This window comes from Nicotiana tabacum, chromosome 16 (genome assembly GCF_000715075.1).
Source record: "Nicotiana tabacum cultivar K326 chromosome 16, ASM71507v2, whole genome shotgun sequence".
Classification (NCBI taxonomy): Eukaryota; Viridiplantae; Streptophyta; class Magnoliopsida; order Solanales; family Solanaceae; genus Nicotiana; species Nicotiana tabacum.
In genome coordinates, this window is record NC_134095.1 from 100,077,214 (window position 1) to 100,086,800 (window position 9,587).

Sequence of the window (9,587 nt, forward strand, 5' to 3'; positions counted from 1 at the left end):
AACTAGCTCGGTAATAGATCACGTATTTTTAGAATCCCATTTACAAATTTAATTGTTGTTACCATTTTCACGGTAAACACAAGTCTTGCAACTGATCCTTCAACTCCTTCAACTCAGGCGGGGCCATATGAAACAGAGGGATAGAAATGGGCTGAGTGCCCGGAGCCAAATCAATGCAGAAGTCAATATCCCTGTCGGGTGGCATACCCGGCAGGTCTGAAGGGAATACCTCAGGAAACTCACGAACAACAAGCACAGAATCAATAGAAGGAACCTCGGCACTAGAATCACGAACATATGCCAAATAGGCCAAACACCCCTTCTTGTCCATATGCCGAGCCTTCATATATGAGATAACACTACGGGTAGAATGACCAAGAGTCCCTTTCCACTATAAACGAGGTAAACCCGGCAAGGCTAAGGTTACAGTCTTGGCATGACAGTCCAAGATAGTGTGGTAAGGTGATAACCAGTCCATCCCCAATATGACATCAAAATCAACCATGTCAGAAGTAACAAATCTACACGAGTCTCAAGACCCTCAATCACAACTAAACACGGATGATGGACACAATCTACCACAATAGAATCACCCACCGGTGTAGACACATATACAGGAGCACTCAAGGAATCACTACGCATGACCAGATACGATGCAAAATAAGATAACATATAGGAGTATATAGATCCTGGATCAAATAGAACTGAAGCATCTCTACTAAAAACCAGAACAGTACCTGTGATAACTGCATTGGAAGCCTCAGCCTCAGGCTTGGTTGGAAGAGCATAACATCGGGGTTGGGCCCCACCACCCTGAACTACATCTTTGGGATGGCCTGCTGCTGGCTGGCCTCCACCCCTAGCAGCCTGACCTCCACCTCTAATACCTCTACCTCCACCTCTAATACCTCTACCTCTACCTCCAGCTGGCCGAGCGGTCTGTGGAACACTCGGTGTCTAAACCATGGCACGAGAACCCTGATATTGAGAGCTGCTCGATGCTCGAGGGCAAAATCTAGCAATGTGACCCATATCACCACAAGTATAACAAGCCCTCGGCTGTTGGGATTGCTGACCCTGACGACCTGAATGACCACCCTGAAAATTCTAGAGCGGCAGTGCACTGATAGGAGCTGGTGGTGCACTGTAGGACTGCTGATCAGAATACTGCATATGAGAACCACGGCCACCTGAAGCACCGTGAGAAACCTGAAGTGCTGACTGAAAAGGCCTAGGAAGATGGCCTCTACTATACGAATCCCTACCTCCAAACGAGGCGTCAATGAATCTGCCTGAATGACGAGGCCTCTTGTCAGACCCCTGACCACCTCCCTGCGATAGAACCATCTCAACTCTCCTAGTCACATTGGTCACCTCCTGAAAAGAAATCTCATTCCCTGTCTCCTTAGCCATCTGAAGTCGAATAGGCTAAATGAGCCCCTCAATGAACCTCCCCACTCTCTCTCTCTCAGTGGGGAGTATAAGTAGATCATGATAGGCCAAATCAATAAACCTAGTCTTGTATTGAGTAACAGTCATAGAACCCTATTGGAGACGTTCAAACTGCCTCCGATAGATCTCTCTCTGAGTAACAGGAATAAACTTCTCAAGAAATAGCTAAGAAAACTGATCCCAACTCAAAGTTGGTAACCTAACTGGTCTAGCCAAACAATAATCTCTCCACCAAGTCTTGGTGGATCCAGACAAGCAAAAAGTAGCAAAGTCGACCTCATTGGTCTCCACTATCCCCATGTTCCCGAGAACCTCATAACAGCTGTCTAAATAATCCTGGGGATCCTCAGAAGATGCACCGCTGAAAGTGGTAATGAAGAGCTTGGTAAACTTGTCCAATCTCCACAAGGCATCAGCAGACATAGCTGCTCCATCACCGGTCTGAGCTACCACACCCGGCTGAACTGCTCCAACTGGCTGAGCTGCTGGAGTCTGAAACTGGGGAGCCATCTGCTCTGAAGTGCGAGTAACGGGAGTTTGGTCTCCTCCTCCATCCTAAGAGACGGCTAGTGCTACAAGAAGCAAGCCTGTCCGGGTGACACTCTCCATAAGGCCCACTAGACTGACCAGAGCATCCTGGAGTACTGGGTAGCAATGAACCCCTCTAGGACCTAAGCTGGGCCCACCGGAACTGCCTGAGCTAGAACATCATCATCAAACTCAACCTAAGGATCCGCCGCTGGTGCTGTTGCTCTGGGCTGAGCTCTGCCCCTACCTCGGCCTCGCCCTCGCCCTCTGCCCCTCATGGGAGCTGCCGTTAGGGGCTCGGGCTACTGATCAGTGGATGAAGAAGTGCGTGTTCGCGCCATCTGCGAAATAACAGAGTAGAAATTCAATTAGCATTGAGAAACCAAACTGCACGACAAGAAAGAATAGATTTGAAGTTTTTCTTAACTCTATAGCCTCAGGGGATAAATACAGATGTCTCCGTACTGATCCCTCAGACTCTACTAAGCTTGTCCATGAATTGTAAGACCTATGTAACCTAGAGCTCTGATACCAACTTGTCACGACTCGGATTTCCCACCCACAGGAGTCGTGATGGCGCCTACTAGTGAAAGCTAGGCAAGACAACCATTTGAACAATTTACCTTTTTCCCATTTTTAATCCTTTAACAATTATGAACCAACAGTTTATAAACATGGAATTTAAACAAGCAGAAGAAACAAATAAAACCATTTAAATTTTTCCAATACAATTTCTTAAACAAAGACTACCCAGAACTGGTGTCACAACTTCACATACGGTCTAGGAATACTACAAACAAGGTCCGAAAAATAAATACAACACTATTTCTGAAATACGTACATGAAACAGAATAAAAGGATAGAGGGAGACGTCAGGGCCTATGGATGCCTGCAAGACTACCTTGGATCTCCGAATGGTAAAGGCAACAACCCAAAGCTACGGTCTGTATGCTCCACTACCGAGATCTGCACACAGTGTATAGTATAGTATTAGCACAACCGACCCCATGTGCTGGTAAGTGCCTAGCTCAACCTCGCCGAAGTAGTGACAAGGCTAGGACCAGACTACTAAATAACCTCTGCAGTTAAATCATATACAGCAGAAAATAAAAGCAGGAATATACAATTAAGGATGGGAGGGGGGAACATGCTGCGGGGAAACATCAAATGGTAATAGAAGGATAGTAGGTAAATATAAGGAACACCATAACTCAATTATCTGCAAGAATCAGAAATCAAACAAGTGCACGGCATCACCCTTCGTGCTTTTACTCTCGTTCTCGCCATAAGAATCAATATAATCCGCACGACATTACCCTTCGTGCTTTTACTCTCCTCCTCACAATAAAACCAATATAATTGGCATGGAATTGTACATCGTGCGACACGACATCGCCCTTCGTGCTTTTACACTCTTCCTCATAAAATTATACACGGTATCACACTTCGTGCTTTAACACTCTCTCACCAAAACAATGCACGGCATCACCATTCGTGCTTTAACACTCTTCCTCACCCAAACAACAATCACAAACAATAAGGGCAAGGAAATAAATAAAATCACAATAAAATCCCGGTAAGGGAAATATAGTTTAACAATCAAATCCTGGCAAGGGAACAATATCAAAGCATCAACATCCCGGCAAGGGAGATAGCATTAAAAGCAACAACACCCCGGCAAGGGAGACAACATAATAATCCTCTTCTCTTTTTCGCATTTACTTCACAACTCACCTCACAACTTGAGCCAATGCTCTATAAGGTTCAATTGCCAATTATACTTCCACAATTCATTATACAACTTGAGCCAACGCTCTTCAATATTCAAATACCACTAGTACTTCTACAAGCTTTTCTCAACAATAGAAACCATCACATAAGGCATGAACAATACAAACGGAGTCACATTAATCATAGTATAAGACTCACGGGAATGCTTGACCCCAACATATAGATACTCGTTAACACAAAGCAAATAGGACACAACTTCTAATCCCTCAAGCGAAGGTTAGACCAAACACTTACATCGATGCCACGAACACAATTCAAGTCTCAACTATCGCTTTACCTCTTGATTCCACCACCAATTCGCTCGTATCTAGCCACAAGTTACTTAATTATATCAACAAATGCTAAATGAATAAATTCCAATGCATGAAAATAAGTTTTCTAAAGTTTTTCCCCAAAAGTCAAAAATTGCCCCCGGGCTCACATGGTCAAAACCCGAGGTTTGAACCAAAACTCGATTACCCATTCCCCCACGAACCCATATATACAATTTGTTTTGAAATCGGACCTCAAATCGAGGTCCAAATCCCCAAAATTTGAAAAACCTAGGTTCTACCCAAAACACCCAATTTCCCCCATGAAAACCTTTGATTTTGAGTTAAAATTATGAGAAAAATGTTAAAGATTAATAAAAACAAGTTAGAAATGACTTACAATCGATTTGGAAGAGTACTTGTCTTTGAAAAATCGCCCAAGAGAGCTTATGTTTTAAAAGGGTTTGAAAAATGAAAGATTTTCGGCTAAGTCATGAATTTGCAGGTCACAGATGTCGCAATTGCGCCTAGGGTTCGCAATTGCGAACCCTTCAGGACCTGCTACTCTCGCATTTACAACCACTGTTCGCAATTGCAAACTTGTATTGCGATGGTGGAGTCACATTTGCGACAAAGGGGGATTTTTGGGCCTCCTCGCATTTGCAAAGAAATGATCGCATTTGCGATCAGCCCTGCCCAGGCCTTCTCTCGCATTTGCGATGGGTTATTCGTATTTGCGATCTCACATTTATGAGCCAGGAGCGAAGCCTGCAGACCTGCAACATACCAGCAATTCCTAAGTCTAAATTTCACTCCATGGCCTATCCAAAATTCACCCGAGCCATCGGTGCTCCAACCAAAACATGCATACTAACCCAAAAACACCATACGGACTTGCTCGTGCAATCAAATTACCAAAATAATATCAAAAACTATGAATTTAACATCAAAATCCAAGAACATCTCAAGAACTTTCAAAGTTTCAAATTTTACAACTAAGGTTCCGAATCACGTCATATAATCTCTGTTTCTTACCAAATTTTACAGGCTCAACTTAAATCACACATAAGACCTGTACCGGGCTCCGGAACCAAAATACGGGCCCGATACCATCAAATTCCAAACACATTTCATTTCCAAAAACTTATATATATTTCAGAAAATAATTTTCTTTAAAAATTCATTTCTCGGGCTTGGAACCTCAGAATTCGATTCCAGGCATACGCCCAAGTCCCATGTTTTCCTACGGACCCTCCTGGACCATCAAATCACAGGTTCAGGTTCGTTTACCAAAAGTATTGACCAAAGTCAACTAAAATTCATTTTAAAGGCAAAATTTATCATTTTTCACAGATTTTCACATTATGGCTTTCCGGCTACGCGCCCGGACTGCGCACACAAATTAAGGTGAGACAAAAAGGAAGTTTTAAGGCCTCGGGACACAAAATTTATTTTTAAAACAAGTGATGACCTTTTGGGTCATCACAGCTTTATGGTGAGCTGCAATCCATTCTACGATTCGAAGCACCCAAAGTCTCCATCATGTTCATTTATTTTATCTTTTCTACTTTATATTTGAGACATATGTTGTAGTAGTGTTGCATTGTTCCAGTAGATGCTCATACACTTGTGACACCAGATTTTGGGGGTTCCTAGTGGATGTTCTGTCGTGCCCTATTTTCTCACGAAAGCGGGTTTCGACGTGTAACAACTCTTTTAAATGGGTATTAAGAAGAAATAGAGTCTCCACCTAACGATTTTAAGGTGCGTTAGGGCACCTATTTGCAAATTAACTCTAGTTTAACTAGTCTGTATTACCAAAGATCGGGTAAGGGCTCAAATTACCTCGAAGAGAAGGTGTTAGGCACTCTTCGAGGTCCACAACTGTAGATCCCGATCGGAATTTACACTACGTGGGATAATTGGATTATAATTGTCCTATGTGATTATGTACATTAAAGGAAGATAGGGAATCCAATCACGATGTAAAATAAGTATAAGAAGATTGCACATATGAAGGAAATAGACTATACATTAATATATGATTAGTACAACTCCTTGGAGATTATAAGGTACAACCTAATTTTGTTCTAAGTCCGAATAAACAAAGGTGCAATTGTAAACGTATGGGGGTCCTAAGTTTTTTAGTCTATAGGATCACCTCGTGCAACATAAATAATACTTCGCAACTCCCTTAAGGTAGGGGTTGCTCAAATTATTCAGCAGGCACAAACTATTATCTCCTACTAACTAATTACTATGTTAAAGTTGTTTACCTAAAACGCTTTAGTTCAATTCTAGACTGCGTCCTATGCGTGCATTACCCGTCCCATGTCTATGGTCCAGGAGGCTTTAGACCTACTATTTGGGTGGTTCTAGACTTTACTTAGGGTGCTCAAAATAATAAAACTAGGCGCACATTCAAAACAGGTAAGATTGCATATAATAGCAATGAAAGGCTCAAGCTAGCCTCCACACATAAGCACATAAGCATAAAAGCACGCGAAACAGTCACAGATTTTGTACTAACAAGGTTTCAGATTGTGCAGTAAAGGGTCATAGGTAGTTTTGGGATTGAGACGCACTAAAGTCGTTCAAAACCTATAGGCATGGCTTCTACGTGGCTTCATGGTTTAATAAAATCTAATAAACAGTACTGCAAGTCAGATCATCGAAGTTGCATATTATAATCATTATTAAAAACCTATAGGCATGATCTCTAGGTGATTTGCGCTTGGGCAATGAAACCATTGAAAACTAAATATTATGCATCTTTGGTCCTATAAGCATGCTTTCTAAGCGAGTAGCGGTATCCTACAGGCATGTTTTCTAAATAGTTGGTATTTGAACATGAATTCATTTTGCTTATTCTTATAGGCATGTGTTTCTAGGCGGGCAGTGTGATGAAAACAATAACAACGGTATTTTAATTAATCAATTAAGGCCATATGTACATAGTTTCTAGATGAGTATCAGTGGAAGCAAGTCTTAGTAACTTACCACAATTCTATAGGCATGATATCTATCAACACATAGCTGTAGAGAAAATTGAGCAAATAGCCAATGATGTTTAACTCCTATAGACATGCTATCTAATATTGTATAGAAGTGAAGCATGTGAACAAGTGAAACATTTAGATTCTTATAGACATGTTTTCTAATAGTGCACAAGAATATGACATATTGAGCAAGTAAAGCACTTAAGTTCCTATAGGCATGCTTTCTATCAGTGTATAGAAATAGAGCATGTCAAGCAAGATAACAAACAAAGCATTTAGACCCTATAGACAGGTTTTTATCCATTCATGCGAGAATTAGAATACCCCAGCCCCCCTTTTACTAATTTACCCATCATGGTTATTACAATTTATTACAGGCCAAATAAATAATGCAAACAGAATAAAACAGTCACAAGCCCAATAAAACAGCTACAAGCCCAACACAAAGTAACCCAGTGATGTTCTGGTCCTTCAACAGTCTTGCTCTCTAGATAACCAGCAGACCCAAATCCCAAGCTCACAAGCTAGAATGCACCTGAATCCAGTACTTAGGTCCAACAACACATAAAACCCAACAAACTAATCCCAAACACGAAGACAATTGTCTTGCTTACCCAGTAACTAACAACAAATGACACAAGTAACAGCCCACACAAACTAATTACTCAAATAACTTGATATAGATACATACACAGGGAAATACTTAGTTGCTATAGTTAATGAAGAAACTAGACTTGTTAAACATGATATCCTAGAGGTAAAGAAGCACATGAACGAGAATAGAATAATTTTAACAAAGCTCTTAAAGAGATTTCAACAGACGAGGGTTTAAAACAAAACATGGTGCAGAACTGATTCAATAGGAGTTCATACATAGAAGGTTTAACAAGAGGGTCTAAGGTAAGACATGCTTGAAACCAAAAAGATGTCCCTATCATGAAAGTCCAAAATAAAAAAATCATATAAACACAGTTCCATGGGTATGACAAAGTAATTTGCAAGTATTACTTAATTCCAAAAAATTTAGAGATTCTGCAGGTTGATCATACATGATAAGTTCAATTATACATCCAGGATTGCCCAAAGGCATTAGACTCAAACAAATTTAACACTAGCAGGTAGGGTTCTATCATGACACGAAATTATAGTAAGCATGGAATAATAATACATTGTTGGGGATCAAAAATTGCATAGAAACATAAGTCATGTTTTTTTTGAAAGTTAGACAGTATTGTCATACAAAATTCACACGATCATGGATTAATTCTAAGAAAAATAGCAGTTTGTACATGACTGCACATAAATTATAAGGAAGGCATGGTCACAGCTAATTGGTATTCAAATATGACTTCTCAAAGGTAGGTAGACTAGTAGGCATAGTCTAAATCAGCTTTCAAATAACCACTTAGTGTGAAAGACTTAACACATTGAGTATTGATCATAGCTCAAAGATTTCAAAGAACTCGTATTAGGTAAAGAACATATCCACTCTAGGCTAACAAGATAGACAGACATCAGGATTCATACTAGTTGACCATACACAAGAGAAAAAGCTAATCATTGAGGTTTATCCTAAAAGTCTTAGGCAATGCTAAAGAGTACAAGATTAACAAGTAGATGAATACAATATTCAAAGTACCAGAGGAACATGTTTGGCTAGATATTAAGACAGTATGGTAATATGGGATGGTCAGATATCAATTTGCAGGATAACAATAGATTACACATAAAGGATTCAATAGGAAGAGACTCATTAAAGAAAGTTCTGGGCTAATTCCAAAAAAGTACCAATGTTCAAAGTGAGGCATGAGAAAGGGTTCAATACTAAACGGTCAATGTAGGAATTTAAGCATACATGAACATGACAACCTCAAACAAGTATAACAGCCCAGAATTCTTCCAAATTGACTATATTGAATGAACATATGCAAACCTATACAAGTTCTGATGAAGGAATGCAGAAGAAATTCAAAGCAAGATCGGCACAATATTATATTGACTTAGAAAGGTCCACATAACACAGATGTTCAGAAGCGTGAACACAAACAGGGAAAAAACATAATTGTGAGGGTTTGAACACTTACCAATTTGCATATTTAACAAAAGTAGAGGAGAATCACCAAGTTCCAGTAGCAAAATAAAAGCAACAGCAAGAACTCCAAACCCTAATACGTCAGAGTTCACTGGAGCTTCAAACAAGCCCTAAGCAGTGTCCACACTAAGGAGGTAGATAGACAGGATTCTGGTGGCCTTTGATTTCAGCCGGCCATAATCAAAAGTACAAAATAATCTAAAAAGAGTAAGAGTGAGAGAATAACAGTAGTTGTTGAGGTCTTTTAGGGGAAATAGGGAAGAGGTTTTTATAGTAACAAAAATGAACGAACAAACAAGGAAACATAGTTAATCAAACACAAATAAATAAAGACAAGCATGCAAAATCGATTTAGAATAAATTTAGGAGAAAACTCGGGCAAACCCTAGTTCCGGAAGGAGAACACAAATAGTCAAAGATCTCGCTGAATCGGACCTATATAGCCTGGTACTGAATGTATCAAGTCAAGAACAT